Source organism: Macaca thibetana, chromosome 16 (assembly GCF_024542745.1).
Source record: "Macaca thibetana thibetana isolate TM-01 chromosome 16, ASM2454274v1, whole genome shotgun sequence".
Classification (NCBI taxonomy): domain Eukaryota; kingdom Metazoa; phylum Chordata; class Mammalia; order Primates; family Cercopithecidae; genus Macaca; species Macaca thibetana.
The window spans coordinates 51,157,758-51,183,603 of NC_065593.1; the positions used below are offsets into that span (position 1 = coordinate 51,157,758).

General features: G+C 53.2%; 2 protein-coding genes across 4 annotated transcripts in view; one reads left to right on the forward strand and one right to left on the reverse strand.

The window, feature by feature from the left end:
- The window catches only part of JUP (junction plakoglobin), a 32,933-nt gene extending 22,228 nt beyond the window's left edge, over window positions 1–10,705 (reverse strand). Inside the window, exon 1 of one of the 3 annotated variants that reach the window (XM_050762635.1) lies at window positions 10,460–10,705. The gene's annotated coding sequence lies outside the window, so the exon portion shown is untranslated. Of the gene's footprint in view, window positions 1–8,264; window positions 8,290–10,439 lie in introns of those variants that run through there. The other 2 variants (XM_050762634.1, XM_050762637.1) reach the window with 2 other exon arrangements.
- CNP (2',3'-cyclic nucleotide 3' phosphodiesterase) overlaps window positions 1–25,846 on the forward strand; it is a 736,460-nt gene that overhangs the window by 524,384 nt on the left and 186,230 nt on the right. The window lies entirely within an intron of this gene.

A 25,846-nucleotide genomic window follows, 5' to 3' on the forward strand; every position in this document is an offset into this window, starting at 1 on the left:
AAATAGCCCAACCAGAGCTACACCAGGCTCCTTCCCCAGCCAGCACCTGCCAAGGACAGTCAGCAACAGGCACATCTAGGCTGGGTTGCAGGGCACCAAAGTGCCAAGACACCTGGAAATAAGGACAGGAATGGGTTACCCCAGAGGCCATGCTGGAAGCAGGCTCAGAAACACTGCATTTGGGGACAGAGGAGCAGGGAGGAGCAGGGCAGGGCTGGGTGCCCCTGAGGTTCCTTAGGCTAGAGGCCAGCACGCTTTGCAGACACAGGTCCCCAGGCTCAGACAGCGACAGGGTGAGCACAGGATTTCCCAGGCTCAGACAGCGACAGGGTGAGCACAGGGTTCTGAGTGAGGAGAGGGGCTCGATTTCCTTAAGCTTCATTTTCTTATCTGTAAAATGGAGATGATCAAGTGACTTCTTTCATCGCTGTGACTCTGGAAGCCCTCTGTCCACAGGAAAGGCATGCATTCACATACTAGAAGAACAAAGAGATGGCAGAGGAGGCGGAAGCCAGCTGGAGCAGTAGTTCATGCCTATAATCCCAGCACTTTGGAAGGCGGAGGTGGGAGGGTCGTTTGAGCCCAGGAGTTCAAGACCAGCCTGGGCAACATAGTAAGACCCTGTCTCTACAAAAAATAAAAATAAATTAGCCAGGCATGGTGGCACGCACCTGCAGTCCCAGCTACTCTGGAAGCTGAAGCGTCACTTGAGCCCAGGTGACTGAGGCTGCAGTGAGCCAAGATCACTCCACTCCAGCCTAGGCAACAGAGCGAGACCATATCTCAAAAAAGAAAGGTGAGGGGTCCGGGCATGGTGGCTCACGCCTGTAGTCCCAGCATATTGGGAGGCCGAGGAGGGTGGATCACAAGGTCAGGAGTTTGAGACCATCCTGGCCAACATAGTGAAACCCCATCTCTACTAAAAATACAAAAAATTAGTGAGGCGTGATGGTGGGCGCCTGTAATCCCAGCTACTCAGAAGGCTGAGGCAGGTGAATCACTTGAACCTGGGAGGCGGAGGTTGCAGTGAGCCATGATCGCGCCAATTGCACTCCAGTCGGGGTTACAGTGTGAGACTTGTCTCAAAAAAAAAGAAAAAAAGAAAAAGAAAAAAAGGTGACGGCTGGCACAGAGACCTGCTGGGCAAGGTGGCTGGCAGTCTGCTTGGGGGGACCCTGGCTGCTTTCTCTGACCCCTGAGATGGGGACTAGGTAGGGAGCTGCCTCCCAGGCCCTGGGGAGGTGAAGGAAACATGGCTGAGGAGAAGGGAAGTGGAGCTTCGCTCAGGCCAGGTGGTGACACTGGCTGCCCCAAGGCCAGTCCATGCTGCTTCCTGCAGCCAGGGGCAGCTGCACAGCCAGGCGTGAGCATTCCCCACATAGCAGTCCCAGGGGGAAGCTGGGCTCAGCGGGGTCTCCAGCCCCCACCTTCCCCACTCTGTCCCTGGCTCCCGCTGAGGTCTGGCCCGCAGTTCCAAGCACAGACACAAACAGACTCTAGAAAGTGCATGATGGCTTCCCTTGAGGGCCTGTCTCCCTCTCAGACTGCGGCTGCCCAAGGAGGCCTCTCCCCTCTGGCTGGCAGCTCCAGGAGGGAACCTCCTGCAGACTAGAGGTTCTCTGGCAGACACTGTGGTCTCCATCAGCAAGCTGGTCCATTCCAAGAGGGCAGAACTGAAGCAGGAGCTGTGTCAGAGAAGCTGGTCTTCGGCTTCCGGAGGAAAACCCTCACTTCCAGTCTGGAGGGCAGCCCGGGCTGTGGCCTGAGGATGAGCCGGGGCCTGGGGGAGGCTCAGGCCTGCCGACCCAGCTGCTGTTTATTTTCCTCCTTCTGGGCTCCTTCCCAAAGTAAACAAACCCGGGTGGGAAAATGAAGGGGATTTGTAGGAGAGGGAAATGCCATGGCCAAGTGGCTCGACCCGGGGACCTCTATGCTCCCCTGGAGAGGGCTCCAGCTGGAGCTCCATTCCCTGCTGGTGACCCCCGTGGGCAGATTCCCAAACCAGCAGACGACCCCAGACCGAGACTCCTGGGAATGGAAAAACACTTCACCCCACACCAGGAAACAACAACAAAAGGTTGACGTGTGTTGGTGACGCAAAATACACAAGTACTTTCATTGCACTGCCTCCAACCACCACCAGCGGGGCTTGGGCAGCCTGGGGTCCAGGGGCCGCCCACTCCTCAATAACAGCAGGTCGGACCCCAGCTGACTGAGGCCCTCTCCCTCGGGTGTGATTCTACAGGGTGTGATTCTGCAAGGATCCCTACATATAACCCTTTCCTGGGAAGATCCATCTGTTTATTGTACAACACAGGCTGGAAAACCAGGATTGGAATAAAAGTTTGGCTAAAATCTGTTACTATAGGCAGGGTGCAGCGGCTCATCCCTGTAATCCCAGCACTTTAGGAGGTCAAGGCAGGTGAATCCCTTGAGCCCAGGAGTTCCAGAACAGTGTGGGCAACATAGCGAAACTCCATCTCTACAAAAAAATGCAGAAATTAGCCGGGCGTGGTGGCATGTGCCTGTAGTCCCAGCTACTTGGGAGGCTGAGGTAGGAGGATCGCTTGAGCACGGGAGGAGGAGGTTGCAGTGAGCCGAGATCTGCACTCCAGCCTGGGCAACAGAGTGAGACCCCATCTCAAAAAAAAAAAAAAAAGTTACTATATACAAAGGATGAGCTCATCAAGATCAAGGCTAAAGAACAAAAGGATGCTAAGAAAAGAGGAAGAGACTTGGCTGGGCGCGGTAGCTCATGCCTGTAATCCCAGCACTTTGGGAGGCCAAGGCGGGTGGGTCACAAGGCCTGGAGTTCCAGACCAGCCTGGCCAACATGGTGAAACCCTGTCTCTGCTAAAAATACAAAAAACTAGCCAGGCGTGGTGGCAGGTGCCTTTAATCCCAGCTACTCAGGAGGCTGAGGCAAGAGAATCGCTTGAAACCAGAAGGCAGAGGTTGCAGTGAGCTGAGATTGTGCCACTGTACTCCAGCCTGGGCAACAAGAGCAAGACTCCATCTCAAAAAAAAAGAAAGAAAGAAAAAAAGAAAAGAAAAGAGGAAGAGCCGGGCGCGGTGGCTCACGCCTGTAATCCCAGCACTTTGGGAGGCCGAGGCGGGCGGATCACAAGGTCAGGAGATCGAGACCACGGTGAAACCCCGTCTCTACTAAAAAATACAAAAAATTAGCCGGGCGCGGTTGTGGGCGCCTGTAGTCCCAGCTACTCGGGAGGCTGAGGCAGGAGAATGGCGTGAACCCGGGAGGTGGAGCTTGCAGTGAGCCGAGATCGCGCCACTGCACTCCAGCCTGGGCGACAGAGCAAGACTCCATCTCAAAAAAAAAAAAAAAAAAAAAAAAAAAAAAAAAAAAAAAAAAAAAAAAAGAAAAGAGGAAGAGACCTTAATGAAACTTAATGAAAGTTGCCGTTTTGGATTATGGGCAATTTTTTTCTTTTCTCTTAAACTTTTCTAAACTTCCCAATTTTTTTTTACAATGATCAGATATTACTTTTTTTATTTTCTTTTTCTTTTTTGAGACAAGGTCTCACTTTGTTGCCCACACTGGAGTACAGTGGCACAACCATGGCTCACTGCAGCCTTCAACTGCTGGGCTCAAGCAATCCTTCCACCTCAGCCTCCCAAGTAGCTAGGACCACAGGCACATACCACCATGCTCTAATTTTTTTTTTTTTTTAAGAGATGGGGTCTTTCTGTATTACACAGGCTGGCAGGCTGGTCTCAAAGTCCTGGCCTCAAGCAATCCTCCTGCCTCAACCTTCAGAGTGGTTGGGATTACAGGCGTAAGCCACTGCCCCAGCCAGATGTTACTTTCTCAATCAAGGGAGAGGAGGAGTCTCCCCTAAATAAGCAGCTTATTGATTGCCAAGCCCCTGTCCCAACTCTGCTCTGGTCCCTGCCACTGTCTTCATAGTAGAGAAAGACACAGAAAGCTGAGCTTCAGCTGGGCATGGTGGCTCATGCCCATAATCCCAGCACTTTGGGAGGCTGAGGTGGGACAAATGTTTGAGCTCAGGAGTCCAAGACCAGCCTGGGCAACATAGCAAGACCCTGTCTCTACACAAAACTTTAAAAATTAGCTGGGCATGGTGGTGCACACTTGTGGACCCAGCTACTTGGGAGGCTGGGCAGGAGGATTGCTTGAGCCCAGAGTTCAAGGATGCAGTGAGCTGTGATCACGTCACTGCACTCTAGCCTAAGGGACAGAGTGAGTCCCTACCTCAAAAAAAGGAAAGAAAGCCGGGCCCAGTGGCTCACGCCTGTAATCCCAGCACTTTGGGAGGCTGAGGTGGGTGGATCACTTGAGCAGGAATTCAAGACCAGCCTGGCCAACATGGTGAAACCTCCGTCTCTACTAAAAATACAAAACTTAACTGGGCATGGTGGTGTGTGCCTGTAGTCCCAGCTACTCAGGAGGATGAGGCAGTAGAATTGTTTGAACCTGGGAGGCAGAGGTTGCAGTGAGCTGAGACTGCATCACTGCACTGCAGCCTGGGAGACAGAACAAGACTCCATCTCAAAAACCAAACCGGCCGGGCGCGGTGGCTCAAGCCTGTAATCCCAGCACTTTGGGAGGCCGAGGCGGGTGGATCACGAGGTCAGGAGATCGAGACTATCCTGGCTAACATGGTGAAACCCCGTCTCTACTAAAAATACAAAAAAAAACTAGCCGGGCGTGGTGGCGGGCGCCTGTAGTCTCAGCTACTTGGGAGGCTGAGGCGGGAGAATGGCGTGAACCCGGGAGGCGGAGCTTGCAGTGAGCCGAGATCACGCCACTGCACTCCAGCCTGGGAGACACAGCAAGACTCCGTCTCAAAAAAAAAAAAAAAAAAAAAAAAAAAAAAAAAAAAAAAAAAAACCAAACCAAAAAAAAAGGAAAGAAAAGAGGAGAGGAAAAGAGAGGAGGAAAGAAAGCTGAGTGCCAATAGTGGTGACTCACACCTATAATCCCAGCACTTTGGGAGGCTGAGGTGAGTGGATCACCTGAGGTCAGGAGTTCAAGACCAGCCTGACCAATATGGTTGAAACCCTGTCTCTACTACAAATACAAAAATTAGCTGGGCATAGTGGCAGGCGCTGGTAGTCTCAGCTACGCAGGAGGCTGAGACAGGAGAATCACCTGAACCCGGGAGGTGGAGGTTGCAGTGAGCCAAGATTGCGCCACTACACTCCAGTTGGGTGACAGAGTGAGAGACTCGTCTCAAAAAAAAAGAATGAACGAAAGAATGAAAGAACGAAAGAAGGAACAAAAGAAAGCAAGAAGGCTGAGCTTCCTGCCCTACTGGCCCCAAAGGCCAAGATGCCAGGAGGCTGAGCAAAGGGGAGTGGTCCACGAGCTTTCCCTTCAGGCCTGGCAGAGGAAGTTGCTTCACAATGAGGTATTCCATGTCCCCAGACTCCACCATGTCCCAGGAGAGGCCACTCAGTGTCACTTTCAGGAACACAAGCCCTGGTGGCCTGCCCAGCCACACTGCTTTTCCTCTTCACAGGGGTCACGGGGCCAGCTCACAGATGGCTTTCCCTCTCACTGCCAGCTCGCTCTTCTCCCAAAAGATACAAGATGAAGAGTCTCCCCAAAGGGCAGCGATTCCCGCCTGGCCTCCCTGACGGACAGGATGGCCCTCATCAGAGAAGAGTCAATGCTGAGCCTCCACCTCTCTCTCTTACTTCTCAACTCAAGATCTCATCTTTAGCAGGCAGAAAGCCCTTCCTCCTGTCTAGACTGCGTCCCTTCAAGTCCCTTCAGTAAGTGCAGCATGCAGGAGCTCTCATGTCCTCGGGGGAGATGGGAAACTGCAACCTCATCCCCTCTTTGTTGTAGTCAGTGGGATGGGGTTCATTGTTTTCTTCTCTGTCTCAAGTCCCATTAGCCTTCTCCACAATCAATAATACCCCTGCCTGGGGTCCCCGCCTGCCCTCAGGGGATCCAGAAGCGTGGTAGTGACAGGCTCAGTACTGCGACTGCACCATCACATAAAGAGAACCCATTTCCCAGACCCCAAATCCAGGCCCATTCTGGTGTTCGATGTCCAGCTGGCAGAGACGCCAGAACCAGGCAGGTCTGGAGGACAATCTGACACCAGCTCCTCTCTAGAGGGCCAAGGCTCTGGCTGACAGGCAGCACACATGACCCCCACCTCCATCACCAGAAAGGCCCTCTCAGCAGCTGCCTATCTCAGGTCTCTTGGGCTTCAGAGCTGAGGACAGCCAGTTCCCCATCAAGAGCAGCCTGGCAGCACTGCCTGGTCCGCTCCAGCAGGACATTAGCCCAGGCCTAAACTGGACTCTTGTTTCTCGCCACTCCCCACAGGGCAGCACCCTTTATCTTGGCATAGCCCCAGCCCCCAGCAAAGCAGGCAACTCCCACTTCCTACACATGAACAAGCCCAAAACAGCCATGGTTCTACCTAACTCAAGCTAGGAGGCAGCACAGCTTTGACCCCTGCCTCCTCTTTTCCTCTCAACCTTTCCCCAACACCCACCACGCAGCCCTGGCTTGGGGAGAAGCCTCCTCTACCGGAAACTAAAAATCAAGCCACTGGGGAGATTTCAGAGGGCTGGTGGCCAGGACAGGTATCACTCTCACCTACCAAACCTGCCCTGCATTCACCACTCACGCATGCCTTTATGGGCCCGTCTGAATTATCCTCTCCCCAATCAGGCAGAGGCTCTCGAAAGGGGGTGCAGAAAAATCCTTTCCACTCACACCTGTAATCCCAGCGCTTTGGGAGGCTGAGGCGGGCGGATCTCCTGAGGTCAGGAGTTCGAGACCATCCTGGCCAACATGGTGAAACCCCATCTCCACTAAAAATACAAAAATTAGCCCGGTGTGGTGGTACATACCTGTAATCCCAGCTACTCGGGAGGCTGAAAGAGAAGGATCGCTTGAACCCAGGAGGTGGAGGTTGCAGTGAGCAGAGATCATGCCACTGCACTCCAGCCTGGGTGGCAGAGCGAGACTCCATCTCAAAAAAAAAAATCGTTTCCAGAGCTGTATGGGGCAATACAGCAGGATGGGTTCTGGGCTTGGAATCAGAGGACCAAAACGCCAGTCTTGGTGCTGCTTGGGTCTCGCTGTACAACCTTGGGGAAATTACTTAAGTTCCTTGAGTTTCAATTTCCTCATCTGTAGAATGGGGAAAATGATACCCGCTTTTTTTTTTTTTTTTTTTTTTGAGTCAGGGACTCACTCTGTTGCCCAGGCTGGAATACAGTGACACAGCTCACTGCAGCCTTGACCTCCCTGGGCTCAGGTAATCCTCCCACCTCAACCCTTCCAGTAGCTGGGACCATAGGCATGCACCACCATGCCCGGCTAATTTTTCTATTTTTTGTAGAGACAGGGTTTCACCATGTTGCCCAGACTGGTCTGGAATTCCTAGGCTCAATCAAGCAATCCGCCCTTGTGGGCCTCCTAATGTGCTGGGATTACAGGTTTGAGCCATCCAGCCTGTTCAGCCATAAGGATTAAGTAAGAATAGTTAATGAAAGTACTTGGTTTGGGCCAGGTGAGGTGGCTTACGCCTGTAATCCCAGCACTTTGGGAGGCCGAGGCAGGCGAATCACAAGGTCAGTAGATCAAGACCAGCCTGCGCAACATGGTGAAACCCCATCTCTACTAAAAATACAAAAATTAGCCGGGCGTGGTGGCACGCACCTGTAATCCCAGCTACTCAGGAGGCTGAGGCAGGAGAATCGCTTGAACCTGGGAGGCGGAGGCTGCAGTGAGCCTAGGTGACAGAGCGAGACTCCACCTCAAAAAAAAACAAAAAAAAAAGAAAGTGCTTGGTTTCTGTAAAGTCTGACCTTGATCTTGAGTTACCATTTGTCAAGTACTTACCGGGTAGATAGGTGTTGTATTCCCATTTTGCCAAAGAAGTCACTGAGACTCAGGCAATGTAATGAGAGACAGAGCTGGTTCTCAAACCCAGCTCAGTTCAAGCCCAAAGCCCTGTGCTCAGAACTGCCCCACTGTCCCGTCTCTCCAAATAAACAGTCCTTCTGTAGACTAGTCAATTGACCGATCTCATTCTAAGGTGGCTCCAGGAAGGGAAGAAGGTTGGCAGCCCTAGCCCGACCTTTTTCGTTCCTATACACTGCATTCTCAAAGCCTCAGCCCTGGCAGCCCAGAGGTTCCAGAGGGAATGGAGTGGAGCCAGGGTGCAAGGGAGGGGTGGAGTGGGGGTGGGAGGGCTCAAGTCACCCAAGCTGGGGCTTGATCTAGCAAGAAATGACTAATTGGGTCCTACCTTCTCCTCCTCCGCGTCCCCCAGTCCAGTCAGTGGCCAGTTTTCACCAGGCACCTCCTAGTAGTACTTCCTCAGTATTATCTTTTCATCACAGCCACAAACCAGATTAGCTGAACTAATCATTTAGCCAACATAATTACAATGCCCTCCCCTCCTCCACCTTGGCAGGGAGAAGAGGGAAAGCAGGTTATTTTTGCCCAAACTCCATGCTCCTGTTGCTCCCCAGAGGTGCACCGCCCCCCTCCTCCAGCAGAAAAGGATCTGAGTTCCCACACTGACTTCCCCCTAGCCCCGGGCTGAGCGTGATCCCCACCCAGGATAAAGGGGCTGAGTCTGGGCCCCCAGCCTCACTCCCCCATCTACAACAAAGAAAGAGGTGGTAGACTCTCCCCCTCCAAGCACTCTCCATCCCCGCTCCCCGCAATCTTTCTCCCACCCCCAGGACTGAGAGAGAACCCAACTGTGGTATTCTCTCTCTGTTCCCCAAGGAGGCTGGGCTCCAAATCCTGCAAAAAGACCACACTTCAGATTGTTTTTTAAACCGGGGTAGAAAGCCTGGTCAAGATTCCCAATTCCGGAGGGTAGGGGGGGTCTCAGGAAATTGGGAGCAGGGAAGGCAGGGGCCCGATGCAGCTCTGCCTGAGGGAGTCTAGCACTGAAGAAACCTTCCCCCAAAAAGCCTTCCTCCGGTCTCACTTTCTCTGTCAAATTCTTTCAGGAAAGGGGGTGGGAAAGGTCTGTGCAGGCCTCCAGAAAGCATGCACCTTCATAATTCAGAAATCAAATGGAAGGCAAGTCCCACAGCCTCATGCTCTTTTGCCTCAATTACCAGCCAGCTAAGTAATGTGGGGGATGGGGTAGAGAAAAAAAAAAAGACAAGAACAACCACTCCCCCCACCTTCCTCAGTTTGGCCCAGCCCTGCCCCACCCCCATTCCTGGGGAGGGGGCAGAGCTTGAGAGAGAGAGCCGCTTACGCAGGCCTCGTCTGAGGGGGTGTGGTGGTCCCCGGAGGCAGGAAGAGAAGGAAGAAGCTGCTTCCCCTCTCAGCACTTTCCACCCCCCACCCCGGCCCCCACCTCAGGCCCCTGGGGCCCAGCGAAGAGGATGAAGGTGGGGGCAGGGAAGACAGGGTCGGAGCGCAGGCACCCGCCCAGGTTCAGCCAGGGGCCGGCTAGGGGAAGGGGCTTTGCACCAAGAAGGACCCCCTAAGCCTAAAGGAAGTTTTGGGCAAGGAGACAGGAAAACCCCCAGATCAAGCTGCTGTGAATACTTCCTCCTGCAAAGTTTGTTTTGGGTGATTTTTCCAACAATAAGAGGTTAGAGAAGAAGACGGGTCCTGTTCCCCTACCAACACTCTAGCAGCCACAGCTACTGGAAACTGGGCCAGGTGACCCTGAATTCTTCATCCGTGCACAGACCCCACCCCCCAGACTCCAGGGCGAGCCACGGATGCCAGACACACCAGCTGGACACTGGGTCGAGCCCTGCACCCACCACTGTCACTCCATCCCACCTCCGCTGAAGAAGCCAGAGCCCGGCTCCCACCGGAGTGGAAGGAGGCGCCGCAGGTAGTATGGACGAGGCTCTGGGAGTTGGAGGGCAGGGCCTCTGGACTCCGTGCGCTCACCTGCTCGGCAGGTGGGGCCAGCGTCGCTAGGAAAATGTGTGCTCGGCCCCCACAGTTGGGCAAGCTGGGCGCAGACAATAGGGCCCCACCCAGGCCTGGGGGAGTAGGGAGGGAGGGAAAGCGAGGATGACGCGTGGGGTGGGGTGAGAGTGGCCCCAGAGACCAGCGGCAGCAAGTTTCCCAAACGGTAAATTCCTGACTGCAGCGTGAGCCCTGGGACGCAGTCAAAGCAGGGCAAAGTCTCCCCCACCAGCTCAGGGCGAGAGTCAGGGACGCGGCGTCGGGCGAGGGGCGCGGGCCCCGGGGGAGGCACGACTCCGGAGGCACCTGTCCGGATCCCTCCCGCCCTGCTCAGATCTCTGGCTCGCGGAGCTCCCAGGCGCGCTCTGCCCAAACCGCGCGACCCCCAGGTCGCCGCGCCCAGGACCCCAGCGCGCCCCCTGCCGCCGGTGCAGGGTGGCGCTCCATGGCACCCGCCCTCACCTGCCCAGAGACGGCAGGGACCGGCCTCGCGGGCGCTCGCCACCCCTTCTCTCCCCAGCGATACCTGCTCCCGATCGCCCGCACCTTAGTATGGGGCCTGGCCGGGCCGGGTCGGGGTCGGGCCGGGGTGGGAGCCGGCGCAGGCAGCTAACTGAGCTCGGCGTGGTCGGGCGGCGGCTGCTCCGGACTCTGGCCAAGGCAGCAACTCAGTAACCGAACAAAAGGCAAAGAGACCTGACAGCCAAGCCACGCCCCTCGCCACCTCGAAGCTCCGCCCCTGGGGGAGACGCCCACCCTCTGGTGCGAGCTCACTGGCTGTCTCGCCTGACTGTCCCGTCGAGGGGCGGAGCCTCACCTCCAGTCCTCTTCCACGGCCGCCTCTGTTTATCCGCTTGCCATTGGCCCCAGGGACTGCCAGTCGGCTCTAGGGATGGACTCTAACTTGAGGTCTCATCCTAACACTGCACCTATTGGCAGATAGAAAGTTACTTTCTCCTGATTGGACAAGGGGCTGTCAGTAAGACTAAGGAAAAAACCAATGGAAGGGATGGGGTGTGTCTTGCCCCACCCTTGCTCTGAGCAGGTGAGACTCATTACTCTCCCCTTCCCCCTACCTGTCCAACAGGTAAGTCAGGGGATACTAAGGGAAGGGACAGACGCCTTCACCGGCCAGCCAACTCAGCGTCAAGCATGATGCTTCTTTGGGCTTATTCATCCTTGCCCCAAAGTAGTAATCACATATTTGTATAGCATTTCATAGGCTTTGTGCTGGGTTGGGATTTTTTCCCCCCAAAGATGGAGTACTCCTGGGATTTAGAATTAGAAGGCCAGGGTTTGTGTTCTCCCACTTAGTATGATCTTAGACAAGTTACTTCACCCTGTTTCTCCTCATCTGTAAACTGGATACATTAGCCGTATCTACCTCACTGGAGTATGTGGGGATTAAATGAAGTCAGGTTTGTGAAAGCACTCGGAAACTGCTAAAGGTTAGAATTTAAATTAATGGTATTTTTGTTTTAATTATTGTGACAGCTCTGAAAAAATAGTTAAGATGAGAAAACGACCCTCATTGTAAAGATGAAGAAACCGAGGTTCAGATAAGTCACAAAACTACAAAGTGGCACACCCCAAGCTAGAACCTCCTTCTCATTTGAAGGACCATCGAACCAGCTGTTCCCTTCATGGAACATAAAATGCATAGACATAAAAATGTCAAGGCAATGGGGGAAGGGGCAGAGAAAAGGCACAAACACTGGGAGGAGAGACAGAACAATTAATTGGCACAAAAATACAGTATTGGTGTCAGGAGGCTTTGATGGGCTTGGAAACATCAAGCAGCAGATCTGAAAGAAACCCAGGCATGAAAGAAACGGGGCAGGCCAAGGTGGGTGGATAACCTGAGGTCGGGAGATCAACACCAGCCTGGCCAATATGGTGAAACTCCATATCTACTAAAAATACAAAAAATTAGGCCGGGCGCGGTGGCTCAAGCCTGTAATCCCAGCACTTTGGGAGGCCGAGACGGGTGGATCACGAGGTCAGGAGATCGAGACCATCCTGGCTAACACAGTGAAACCCCGTCTCTACTAAAAAAAAATACAAAAAAAAAACTAGCCGGGCGAGGTGGCAGGCGCCTGTAGTCCCAGCTACTCGGGAGGCTGAAGCAGGAGAATGGCCTGAACCCGGGAGGCGGAGCTTGCAGTGAGCTGAGATCCGGCCACTGCACTCCAGCAAGGGGGACAGAGTGAGACTCCGTCTCAAAAAAAAAAAAAAATACAAAAAATTAGCTGGGCGTGGTGGCGGGCAACTATAATCCCAGCTGCTTGGGAGACTGAGGCAGGAGAATTGCTTGAACCCGGGAGGCGGAGGTTGCAGTGAGCTGAGATCATGTCACTGCACTCCGGCCTCAGCGTGACAGAGTGAGACTCCATCTCAAACAAAAAGAAAAAGAAAAAAAGAAACTGGGTAAGCACATCCCTCCACGATAGGACAGCCTGGGGTAGAGATCAGAAAGAACTTCTCGGCCAGGTGTGGTGGCTTATGCCTGTAATCCCAGCACTTTGGGAGGCCAAGGTGGGCAGATCACTTGAGGTCAGGAGTTCAAGACCAGTCTGGCCAACATGATGAAACCTCGTCTCTACTAAAAATACAAAAATTAGCCAGGCATGGTGGTGGGCGCCTGTAATCCCAACACTTTGAGAGGCTGAGGCAGGCGGATCACCTGAGGTTGGGAGTTTGAGACCGGACTGGCCAACATGGTGAAACCCCGTCTCTACTAAAACTACAAAAAATAGCCGGCATGGCAGCGGGCACCTGTAATCCCAGCTACTCAGGAGGCTGAGGCAGAAGAATCACTTGAACCTGGGAGGCGGAGTGAGCTGAGATCATGCCATTGCACTCCAGCCTGGGCGACGGAGTGAGACTCTGTCTCAAAAACATAAAAAGAACTTTTCACAGGCAGCTTAAGAAGACAAGGGCACTTCCTTTCTGTGGTTGATGACATGAATGCTGGTCGTGGTTGTATGGTGTGCCAAGGACCCTACAAACATTCCTTCATTCAGCACTTGAGTATTCAGTGTCAACTCTATGTTAGGCACTGGTGAACACAGAAAATAAAATCTGGTGACACAGAATATAAAAATGATCCCAACCTTCAAAGAGATCATAGAAGGATAAGCAGAAGCAGCCTGTGTGGGTGGGTGTTGGGGGAGTGGTGGTTTAGAAAAAGGTCCCCTGGCAACAAAGCACTACAGCTCCAAAGCTAGCACACAGGAGGGGCTGGATGAAGGTACCTTAGCAGCATCCTTGACCACTTTCCCCACCGGAGAAAGGAATGGTAGCTGAACATTCTCCCTTCTGAAGTTGCACCATCCAAAAGCAGGGCCAGGGAGATACGGACACCCCTGAACTATTGGCCATCCCATAACCAGGGCCACTGCCCTTTGCCTGTTTCCCCAACTCCCGATCCTCCAGCTTACCTCCCTGTCTTATTCCCTGCCTTATCCCTGCCCCATCCACTTGCTTGTCACCCTGGCACACAGAGCTGTAGCCAGGCCACAGCTGGGGGGGGAATGGGCTCACAATCCTGGACTGCTGCAGCTGCCAGGGTTTCATTTCTTCCCCCTCCTGCCCACCTTCCACCTCCACACATGCACACACGCACATACTTAGCCCCACACCAGGCCTAACTCCTTCCTATTTCTCCTGACCTCAGCAAACAGGCAGGGTAGGGCTGGTTGACTGCAGAGAGGGGTGGAGGAGCCCATGTGGGTGGAGGAGCAGAAATAAGGCTTCAGAATAAACCGTGTGTGTGTGTGTGTGTGTGTGTGTGTGTGTGTCTTGTCAGAATGACCCCTGCGTGTCTTAGCATGGAACATGTTGCAACACACCAGCCCCAGAGCTAAACACACAGGCTGGGACTGGTGGAGGCACCACCGCAACAGCGGCAAAGACTGGGATTAGAGCTGAGTCTGTCCTCCCAGATCAAGGCATTCTCTTTATTAAGCACCTACTATGTGCCTGGCAGGCATTGAGGATTCATCTGTATCTGAGAATACAGAAGAGAATCAGAAATGATGTTTCCTAGACTCAGCTATCTGCATAGGCAATTTGGGAAATTTCTTGGGAAAAGGAGGTATGTAGGGATAGGATTGGGGGTTGCTGTGACCACAGTCTCCCTTGTAGCTTGAACTTGAAGAAAAGGCCGCAAGGTCATCTTATCCAGTCCCCTGCCTGTAAACCTTTAAAGGCAAGAATTCTCTGACAAATGTCCAGGAAAGAAGATCCTGCAGCCTCCCTTATGGTGAATGCCCCTGTCTCCTTGTTCTAATGTCCAATCTTGATTCCCATTCCTGCAGTTTCAACTCCTTCCTCTTGCCCAGATCTCAGTGGAAGCTGCGTCCGTGGGCTGCCAAAACCACATATGGTTAACTCAACCTTGCAGCTTGCTAGTGCTTCAGAGTAGAGAATATAAGGGTACCACATGGCCCATCTCAAGCTGCTGCAGAGACAGAAGTAACTGGCGCAGAGGGGTTCAGTGAGGGGCTGGTGGGAGGGAGGCTCTTTTCTAGGGGAGGGGGCACACCATCAGCCAGTGTCCAGGACCACCAGGCCACCATCCTCTCCTTATCTCACAACCCCCCTCATCTTCCACAAGGCCTCTGGGCCATACAAGGAGATGGAAGAGTTTCTGTTCTCCATTCAAACATAGTCCTTAGGGCTGGGCACAGTGGCTCATGCCTGTAATCCCAGCAGTTTGGAAGGCCAAGGTGGGCAGATCACCTGAGGTCAGAAGGTCGAGACCAGCCTGACCAACATGGAGAAACCCCATCTGTACTATAAATACAAAAAATTAGCTGGGTGTGGTGGCACACGCCTGTAATCCCAGCTACTCAGGAGGCTGAGGCAGAGAATCGCTTGAACCCAGGAGGTAGAGGTTGCAGTGAGCAGAGATCGTGCCATTGCACTCCAGCCTGGGCAACAAGCGTGAAACTCTGGCTCAAAAAAAAAAAAAAGGCCGGGCGCGGTGGCTCACACCTGTAATCCCAGCACTTTGGGAGGCCGAGGCGGGCGGATCACGAGGTCAGGAGATCAAGACCATCCTGGCTAACATGATGAAACCCCGTCTCTACTAAAAAATAGAAAAAATTAGCTGGACGTGGTGGCAGGCACCTGTAGTCCCAGCTACTCGGGAGGCTGAGGCAGGAGAATGGCGTGAACCCGGGAGGCAGAGCTTGCAGTGAGTCAAGTTCATGCCACTGCACTCCAGCCTGGGTGACAGGGCGAGACTCCGTCTCAAAAAAAAAAGAAAGAAAAGAAAAAAAACCATAGTCCTTATTCTATGGTGGCCCTTTCCCCAGAGACAGGCAGAGATTTAGATCTACACAAGCCACACACACACACACACAAACTTCTATGCTCACACCTCAGGGATATACACTTACGGGTACAGATTCAGATACACAAACACCAGCTTTCTCTCTCCAATACACACACACACACACACACACACACCCCCTTCTTCCTGCCTCTTCAGCCTCAGGTAGCCTAAGACATAACCACTTCTATAAAGGGGAGCCCAGGGTGAGTAGCTGGGTTGCCAAACTTCAGGCCGATGATGGTACCTTTTCATCACCCAGTAGCCTCTTCCCCGGGCTTTGCAGCAGCAGAAAAGGAAATCACACAACGGGATTCCTCCCGGATGGCAGACTTGAAAGAAAGGCAATGCGGAAAGCTAGAGGCACCTTGGGCATGAGCCATCTCTCAGCCCAGGGACAAAGCCATCCTTTTTTAAATTTTTTTTCCTTAGAGACAGGGTCTCACTCTGCTGCCAAAACTGGAGTGCAGTGGCAACATCACAGCTCACTGCAGCCTCGACCTCCTGGGCTCAAGGGATCCCCCCACCTCAGCCTCCTGAGTAGCTGACCACAGGCGCCACCACACCCAGCTAATATTTTTTCTTTTTTTTGGTAGAGATGAGGTCTTGCCATGTTGCCCAGGTTGGTCTGGAACTCCTGGCTTCAAGTGATCCTTCCACCTTGGCCTCCCAAAGTGTGGGAATTACAGGTGTGAGCCACCACACCTGGCCAGAGCCATCCTTACACCCAGTTTCTCTCCAGGTCCTGGCCTTTTTTTTTTTTTTTTTTTTTTTTTTTGGAGTCTCGCTCTGTCACCCAGGCTGGAGTGCAGTGGTGCTACTTTGGCTCACTGCAACCTCCGCCTCCCGGGTTCAAGTAATTCTTCTACCTCAGCCTCCTGAGTTTCTGGGACTACAGACACGTGCCACCACGCCTGGCTAATTTTCTGGGTTTTTTTGTTTTTGTTTTTGTTTTTTGTTTGTTTTTTTTTGAGACGGAGTCTCGCTCTGTAGCCCAGGCTGGAGTACAGTGGCCGGATCTCAGCTCACTGCAAGCTCCGCCTCCCGGGTTCACGCCATTCTCCAGCCTCAGCCTCCCGAGTAGCTGGGACTACAGGCGCTGCCACCTCGCCCGGCTATTTTTTGTATTTCTTTTTTTTTTTTTTTTTTTTTGAGACAGAGTCTTGCTCTGTCGCCCAGGCTGGGGTGCAGTGGCCGGATCTCAGCTCACTGCAAGCTCCGCCTCCCGGGTTTAGACCATTCTCCTGCCTCAGCCTCCCGAGTAGCTGGGACTACAGGCGCCCGCCACCGCGCCCGGCTAGTTTTTTTTTTGTATTTTTTTAGTAGAGACGGGGTTTCACTGTGTTAGCCAGGATGGTCTCGATCTCCTGACCTCGTGATCCGCCCATCTCGGCCTCCCAAAGTGCTGGGATTACAGGCTTGAGCCACCGCGCCCGGCCTGTTTTTTTTTTTTTTTTTTTTTTAGTAGAGATGGGGTTTCACCGTGGTAACCAGGATGGTCTTGATCTCCTGACCTCGTGATCCACCCGCCTCGGCCTCCTAAAGTGCTGGAATTACAGGCGTGAGCCACTGTGCCCGGCTGGTCCTGGCCTTTAAAAGGCCTCCACTCTGGCCCTCCTGGGGTCGCCCCTTCCACACAGGGGCAAAGGAACAGAGGAGCCTACATGGACTTCACATCCTTTCTAGACCACACTCCAGGGACCAGCACCAGAAACTCTGGAATTCCTGCCCAGCACTGACTCTACTTTCTAGGCCTACAGGTCGCTGACTGTGGTCCTTCTCCCCAGGAGCAGTGGCACCAGCGCTACTGTGCATGTACACATGGGCCAAACTAGGAACATGACAAGGGGCAGTTATGGCTGGGGTGGGGATATAGAGGCAGCATGGACACGCGGGCTAGGGAATCTCTGTGCACAGGCTGGAGGCCCTTGTGGCACAGGCAGAGCCAGAGGTGCTAAGGAAAGGGAAATGGCCCAGGCCCTGGCTGGTGGCCAGGGAGGAGCCATTCTCCATGGGGCTGCCATACCCTGACAGAGTGAGAACTTGGGCTTCCATCATGGACTTTCAGGTCATCGAGGCGGTGCGCCTGTGAAGGTATATATGACCTAGCAGTTTGGGAGCATGCTCCTCTTTTTTTTTTTTTGAGACAGAGTCTTGCTCTGTCGCCCAGGCTAGAGTACAGTGGTGTGATCTTGGCTCACTGCAACCTCCGCCTCCCAGGTTCAAGTGATTCTCACGCCTCAGCCTCCCAAGTAGCTGGGATTACAGGCATGCGCCACCATGCCTGGCCAATTTTTGTATTTTTGGTAGAGACGGGGTTTCACCACATTGGCCACACTGGTCTTGAACTCCTAGCCCCAAGTGATCTGCCCGCCTCGGCCTCCCGAAGTGCTAGGATTACAGGCGTGAGCCACCACGACTGGCCTGGAAGTGTGCTCTATAACTTACCTAGATCTATGGCATGTGGGCCTCATTTGTGCTCCTGCCCCTGCCCACTGGTTTTGGGGGTGAGGGCTTACTCAGGAGGCCCCCTTCGTGGCTGGGGGAGGACACAGCTGCAGAAGAGCCTGCAGGCTCCCAAACTCTGCTGGCTGGAGTGGGCCCAAGCATGGCCAGAAGCTGGGAAGTGAGCAGGAGGGTGCAGGGCCCTGGAGGGAGGCTGTAGGGAGATGGACTCCTGCCGTTTTTCCTACCTTGTGTCCAGTGGAGGGGCCTTGAGGCCAGAGGCTGCCCACAGCCTGGTCCTGTGGGCGTATATCTTTTAATTACAGATGTAGCTCCAGCGACACTTCACTGCAAGGCGTGTGGGTGGGGATGGAATGTCAGAAGGAAAACAGGAGGCAAGAAAACAGAGATAGGAAGGGCCAGAAATAGTACAGGCCAGGGTGAGATAGCAGGGGCCAGTGCTGGTGGAGGGAGAGGCTGGAGAAGGGTCTGTCGAAAACTCTCCAGAGAATGCCCGTCCCAGGCTGCCCCTCCTGACTCACCCCAAGCCCCCCAAGTTGCAACTCCAGGACTGCTGGCATTTAGATTGTGCTCTGGAGCTGGTTCACCAACTCTCTAACAGCACACTCCTCCTGAGTGGGGAGGGGTGATGGAGTCCTTGCCACCTGAGTCACCCGCTTCCTGCTCCTGGTCTGGGCGACTCCACGCACAGGCTGACACAGCTGGGGCCCCACCCGCCCTGCCAGCCTGCCCGCTCCTCCCTCTTTCCACAAGCCAGGAGAGATGCCTGCCCTGACAAGGCATGCTTCCCACGGAGAGGCCATCCCTCTCACTCGCACACAGGGCTGGAGGCAGCCATTTCTCCCCCACCTGTGGAGAGCCTTGGGAAGAGGAAGAAGGCACAGTCTAAGCAGAGCCCCCTTTTCCCTGCATCTATGAAGAAACTGAGGCTGGAGCCAGGATAGGGACTTCCCTAAGATCACACAAGAAAATTCCTGGCAGGGCTGGGACTTGAACCTTGGTCTTCTGCCAGCCAGTTCACCTCGCCCACCAACGTAGGTCTCTTTCCACCCCAAGGAAGGCGAAGACGGGCTGCAGTCAGAGAGGAGACGAGAACCGATTTTGCCGGCTTGATTTTGTCAGCCCGAGGTGTGACTCCAGGAAAACCTTGGAGTTAGAAAGCCGGGGATGGAGGAGGGGTGGGTGGCTCTGGGTGGTCCGAGACCCAGGCCTTACTTCCCCTAAGTCAACTAGCGGATGGCACCACCCAGAGCCTCTAGCCATCAGTTATGCAAAGAGACCCTTCCCCACTCCCGCCTCTCACCCTCCTGCCCTCTCTGCTTCCCTGGTCTCTGAGCGCTGGACTCCACCTGGTTGAGAACTGGGACAGGACTCAGCAGCCCCTGGCCTTGTACTTTCATCCCGTCTTTCCCGGCCCCGTCCCACAGCCCCTGAGGAATTTGAGAGTTGAGATCCTTCAATATTTCATCAGCACTTCAGCCTCCAGTGGAAGCAGCAGCCAACTTACAGCTCCTGCAGCATTTATGGCCCCAACAGAGAACCTGGAAGTAGCCAGGGGGAGGGGCGGGCGTGTTGGGGAGGGTGAAGCTTGGGCCAGGCTGCCAGTAAGAGCTGATGGAGAAGAGGGCTGCCAGGTCCAAAGTGTGTGTGAGCTGGGGGAAGCGGCTCCAAAGCCGGGGACATTTTCATGTTTGAGGACACAGATGTATTTTAAAATAAATAAACAAAATGGCGTTATCAAAACAATTATGCTCAAGGTTAAAGTTATATGACAGGATTTTCTGACTTCAGTCCTGCCCCTGTCTCTGTGACTGGGTTTATAACTTCATCCGGAGATAATGTAAAACATTTTAATGGGAGGTTTTTTTTTTTTTTTTTTTTTTTTTTTTAGGGCTGTGAGGCTCTCAAATGACCCCCTACTGCCTGGGGCCAGGAGGAAAGGCCAAATTCTCCAGTTAACATTGGCTGAACCTTGCCCCTTCCCAGCTCCCTCCTCCAGGAAGGTCAGGAGGATTTAGCCCAGTAGTCAAGGGAAAATAAAGGAATTTGGCTTGGCTACCCCTTATTTCACCCCAGCAACACAATATCACACTTTTCTTCTGAAAAGAAAGGTGAAAAAGGTGACCCCAAATGGAAAATGTCAAGTTCTCTTGGCCGCTTCTTTGCACATGACCTCACTTAGTAAGTTCTTCTAGAAAGGGAAAGGATCAAGGCTGGGCGCGGTGGCTCACGCCTGTAATCCCAGCGCTTTGGGAGGCCGAGGTGGGCAGATCACCTGAGGTCGAGACCAGCCTGACGAACATGGAGAAACCCTGTCTCTACTACAAATACAAAATTAGCCGGCCATGGTGGCAGGCACCTGTAATCCCAGCTACTCAGGAGGCTGAGGCAGGAGAATCGCTTGAACCCGGGAGGTGGAGGTTGCGGTGAGTCGAGGTTGCGGTGAGTCGAGATTGCACCACTGCACTCCAGCCTGGGCAACAAGAGTGAAACCCTGTCTCAAAAAAAAAAAAAAAAAGGCCGGGAGCGGTGGCTCAAGCCTGTAATCCCAGCACTTTGGGAGGCCAAGACGGGCGGATCACGAGGTCAGGAGATAAAGACCATCCTGGCTAACCCGGTGAAACCCCGTCTCTACTAAAAAATACAAAAAACTAGCCGGGCGAGGTGGCGGGCGCCTGTAGTCCCAGCTACTCGGGAGGCTGAGGCAGGAGAATGGCGTGAACCCGGGAGGCGGAGCTTGCAGTGAGCTGAGATCCGGCCACTGCACTCCAGCCTGGGCGAGAGAGCCAGACTCCGTCTCAAAAAAAAAAAAAAAAAGAAAGAAAGAAAGAAAGAAAGGATCAAGTGGTGCAGATGCTCCTCAGTTTCAGAGGGGTTATGTCCTCATAGACATTGTAAGTTGAAATGCAATACAGGGAGACCCCATCTGTACAAAACATTTAAAAATGAGCTGAGCATGGTGGCGCATGCATGCCTGCAGTCTCAGCTGCTCGGAAGGTTCACTTGAGCCTGGAAGGTGGGGGTTGCAGTAACCTGAGATCGTGCCACTGCACTCTAGCCTGGGCGACAGTTCAAGACCCTGTCTCCAAAAAAATAAAAAAAGAAGATTGTGAGAGGAGACAAGGGGAAAAAATTAAAATTAAAAATTAAAAAAAAAGAAGAAAATGCACTTAATACACCTAACCTACATCATGGCTTAGTTTAGCCTACCTCAGATGGGCTTAGAACACTTCAGCCTACAGTGGGGCAAAATCGCCTCACACGAAGCTTATTTTATGAGAACTTGTTGAATATCTTGGTCGGGCGCGGCGGCTCATGCCTATAATCCCAGCACTTTGGGAGGCCAAGGCGGGCGGATCACTGGAGGTCAGGAATTCAAGACCAGCCTGGACAACATGGTGAAACTCCGTCTCTACTAAAAATACAAAAAATTAGCCTGGCATTGTGGCACACGCCTGTAATCCCATCTACTCGGGAGGCTGAGGCAGGAGAATTGCTTGAACCCAGGAGGCAGAGGTTGCAGTGAGCCGAGATTACGCCACTGCACTCCAGCCTGGGTGACAACAGTGAGACTCTGTCTCAAAAAATAAAAAGAACTTGTTGACTATCTCATGTAATGTATTGAATACTACTATACTGAAAGTGAAAAAAGAGCATGGTTGTTTGGGTGCTTGAAGTACAGTTGCTACTGAATGCTTTTCACTTTTATACCATCCTAAAGTCGAAAAACCCTAAGCTGAATCATTGTAAATTGGGGACTTTCTGTACAGTATATGCATGTGGAGGGAAGGCTCCCAGTTATCTCAGTTACCCCACCTGAGTCACGGGCATGAGGTATTCCTATCCCAAGGGCTGTTTGGGGGACAGAAGAGATGCTATCCAGGCACCCCGGCGCCAGCTGGGACCCAGGCAGGCAGTGATTACGCAGTGATGTGTCCATAGGTCAGACCTGGGGTTTGGGATGGGGCTGGTACCCGGGGGCTGTCCCCAGCCCTCAGCACACTCCCATCTAATTTCCAAGTCATCTTGGAACTTGTGAAGAGAGCTGGGCAGGGCTGCGCCAGCCTAGTTAGAGTGAGCCTCAGCCCTGGGGGCCCAACCCAGACTCTCTGGGCCTCAGTTTCCCCATCCACAAAATGGAAGCCATCTATCTGCCAGGGCTGTCCTTGGAGACAAGATACAAAAGAAGGTCTGGAGCAAGGCCTCAGAATGGGGAAACTGTCTGAGTTGAGCCCTGTGGCTGCCAGGACCTCCCCAGTCATCTTGAGCTATTGGCTCCAGCGACAACTGGCCACAGCTTTCTGACAAGGGGAAGGGGCCTCTCTTTGTTCCCAAGGGAGAGTCTATTCTCCCAGAGACAGAGAACCAGGTTGAGACTTCAAGAACTACTTTTCTCTTTTTCTTTCCTTTTTTTTTTTTTTTTTTTTGAGATGGAGTCTCGCTCTGTCATCCAGGATGGAGTGCAGTGGCGCGATCTCGGCTCACTGCAAACTCCACCTCCCAGGTTCACGCCATTCTCTTGCCTCAGCCTCCTGAGTAGCTGGGACTACAGGCATCCACCACCACACACAGCTAATTTTTTGTATTTTTAGTAGAGACAGGGTTTCACCGCGTTAGCCAGGATGGTCTGGATCTCCTGACCTCGTGATCCGCCTGCCTCGGCCTCCCAAAGTGCTAGGATTACAGGTGTGAGCCACTGCACCTGGCCTTTTTTTTTTTTTTTAATTGAGAGGGAGTCTCACTCTGTCACCCAGGTTGGAGCGCAGTGGTGAGATGCTGGCTCACTGCAACCTTCACTTCCCAGGTTCAAGTGATTCTCCTGCCTCAGCCTCCCAAGTAGCTGGGATTACAGGAGCCCACCACCACACCCAGTTAATTTTTTGTATTTTCAGTAGAGACAGGGTTTCACCATGTTGACCAGGCTGGTCTCAAACTCCTGATCTCAGGTGATCCACCTGCCTCAGCCTCCCAAAGTGCTGGGATTACAGACATGAGCTGCACCTGGCAAGAACTACTTTTCAAATCTAAGAGTGGAATTTCTTCTGCTGGCATTTACTGAATTTGCGGGGAGCCCAAGGGACTCCCTCCCACCTCCCTGATCATGACTCTCAGAATTCAGGAAGTTGTTAGTCTAAGTGACCCCAGCAACTCTGTCCCCAGGCCCCCTGCCTCCCTTAATTCATTTCTTCCTCCTTCTGTCCTCCCTCCCTTCATTTCTTCCTTCTTTGCTCCCTTCCTTCTTTCTTCCTTTCATTGTTTTCTTTCCCCCTCCCTTCTCACTCCTTGCCTCCTTCAGCGAGACCTGAGGTGTGGCATTGCAGGGGATTTTTTTTTTTTTTAGACTCACTCTGTCATCCAGGCTCCAGGCTGAAGTGCAGTGGCCTGATCTTGGCTGACTGCAACCTTCCCCTCCCAGGCTCAAGTGATCCTCCTACCTCAGCCTCCTGAGTAGCTGGGATTACAGTCGCATTCCACCACACCCAGCTAATTTTCTTTCTTTTTTCTTTTGAGACAGAGTTTTGTTCTCCTTGCCCAGGCTGGAGTGCAATGGTGCGATCTTGGCTCACTGCAACTTCCACCTCCCAGGTTCAAGAGATTTTCCTGCCTCAACCTCCCAAGTAGCTGGGATTACAGGCATGCGCCATCACACCTGGCTAATTTTGTATTTTTAATAGAGACGGGGTTTCACCATGTTGGCCAGGCTGGTCTCATATTCCTAATCTCAGGTGATTTGCCTGCTTCGGCCTCCCAAAGTGCTGGGATTACAGGCGTGAGCCACCGTGCCTGGCCTAATTTTCGTACTTTTTGGTACAGACAGGGTTTCACCATGTTGACCAGGGCTCAAGTGATCCAACCGCCTTGTTTGGCCTCCTAAAGTGCTGGGTTTACAGGTGTGAGCCACAGCGCAGGGCCCTGTAGGGGATTTATCTCCACATCCTGCAGCCCACCTTCTCCTCTCCCTGGCCCCAGCTGACAGCCTAACAAAACCAGGCTGGCCAGGCGGGTGGCTCACGCCTGTAATCCCAGCACTTTGGGAAGCTGAGGCAGGTGGATCATGAGGTCAGGAAATCAAGACCATCCTGGCCAACACGGTGTGTCTCTACTAAAAATAAATTAGCCGAGCGTAGTGGCGTGTGCCTCTAATCCCAGCTACTCGGGAGGCTGAGGCAGGAGAATTGCTTGAACCAGGGAATTGGAGGTTACAGTGAGATGAGATCACGTCACTGCACTCCAGTGAGACTACGTCTCAGAAACGAACAAACACACACCAGGCCAGCCCCTGCGACCAGGGTACTGTCTCCCTACTCTGAGCAGCACCGATTTAGTGAGAAAAGATCCAAACCCAGCTCAGTCACCAACCACCTCAAGGAACCCTGGACAAATTGCTTGTCATTCCTCAGCCCCACCTGGAGCAGAACTGACATCTGCATCTCAGGACTGTTTTGAGGGTTATGAATAATTTGTCAAGAGGCCTGGTGTTGGCTCATGTCTGTAATGCCAGCACTTTGGGAGGCCAAGGCAGGAGGATCACTTGAGCCCAGGAGTTTGACACCAGCCTAGGCAACAGAGCAAGACCCTGTCTCTACCAAAAATAAAAAAAAATAGCTGGGTGTGCTGGCACGTGTCTGTGGTCAGCGCTACTCGGGAGGCTGAGGTGGGAGGATGGCTTAAGCCTGGAAGGTGGAGGCTGCAGTGAGCCGTGATTGTCACTGCACTCCAGTCTGGGTGACAGAGCAAGATCCTGTCTCAAAAAATAAGCTCCCAAGTGCCTGGCACACAGTAGGCACTTAGTACATCGTAGTAGCTCTGATTTCCTTAGGATGGGGTCTTCCCATGACATCTGAGTCTGGTCCTGCTGCATGAGGCCAGCCTCCCTAGAGCCCTTTTGGTCATCCCTAACCTCCAACCCATTATTCCAAGATTCTAGGACTGGTGAGGTGCTGGGTGGGGTGTGGGGGCGGGTGGGGAGGTGGCTGCCTGAGACGGAGGTGTGGAGGAGGTGAAACTGTCTGGATGGGTGGAGTCAGGAGAATGAGCTGGAGGGCCCCAGAGGGCCCACACTGGGACTGGCTGGGAGTAGGTTTCACCGGTTTGGGGAGCTGGCTGGGCTCTGGGGAGATGCTGGCATCAGGGGAGGCTGGAGGGGCTGGCGGTTCCCTGGGAAAGGGGAGCTGAGTAAGGCAAGGCTGGGCCAATGGCCTGGGCTAAAGGGCTGCACAGGAGTGGTGCCTAGGGAGGGCAGGCCTGCTCCCTAATACACACACTGCTTCACCACACACTCGGAGACGCCATGCTCAGATGCACACTTGGACAGCTACCATCACACCTCAACTGCAAACTGCAAAAGGATCAGCTCTCAGATCCTTTTCCCACCTCTATATCTGCCATACCTATCTAATTCACACATTCTGACATTTATTGTTTTCTGCCCGCCTCCCTGCTAGAATGTAAGTCCACGTGGGCCCGGCGTTTGGCCTGCTCTGTTCACTCTTCTAAGCCCAGAGCCTCAGCATGCCTGGCACATAGTAGGTGCTCAATAAATATGTGCTGATTGAGTGAATGAATTCCTCTAAACACACATTCATTCCCAGCACTTGGGAGGCCGAGGTGGGGTGGATCACCTGAGGTCAGGAGTTTGAGACCAGTCTGGCCAACATGGTGAAACCCTGTCTCTACTAAAAATACAAAAATTAGCTGGACAGGGTGGCTCACACCTGTAATCTCAGTACTTTGGGAGGCCGAGGTGGGCAGATTGCCTGAGGTCAGGAGTTCAAGACCAGCCTGGTCAACATGACAAAACCCCATCTCTACTAAAAATACAAAAATTAGCCAGGCACAGTGGCGCACACCTGTAATCTCAGCTATTCGGGAGGCTGAGGCAGGAGAATTGCTTGAATCTGGGAGGCGGAGGTTGCAGTGAGCCAAGATATGCCACTGCACTCCAGCCTGGGCAACAGAGTGAGACACTGTCTCAAAACAAAAAATCCCACAAAAATTAGCTGGGTTATTACAGGCAGGTGCCTGTAATCCCAGTTACTTGGGAGGCTGAGGCAGAAAACTGCTTGAACCCAGGAGGCAGAGGTTGTAGTGAGCTGAGATCACGCCACTGCATTCCAGCCTGGGAGACA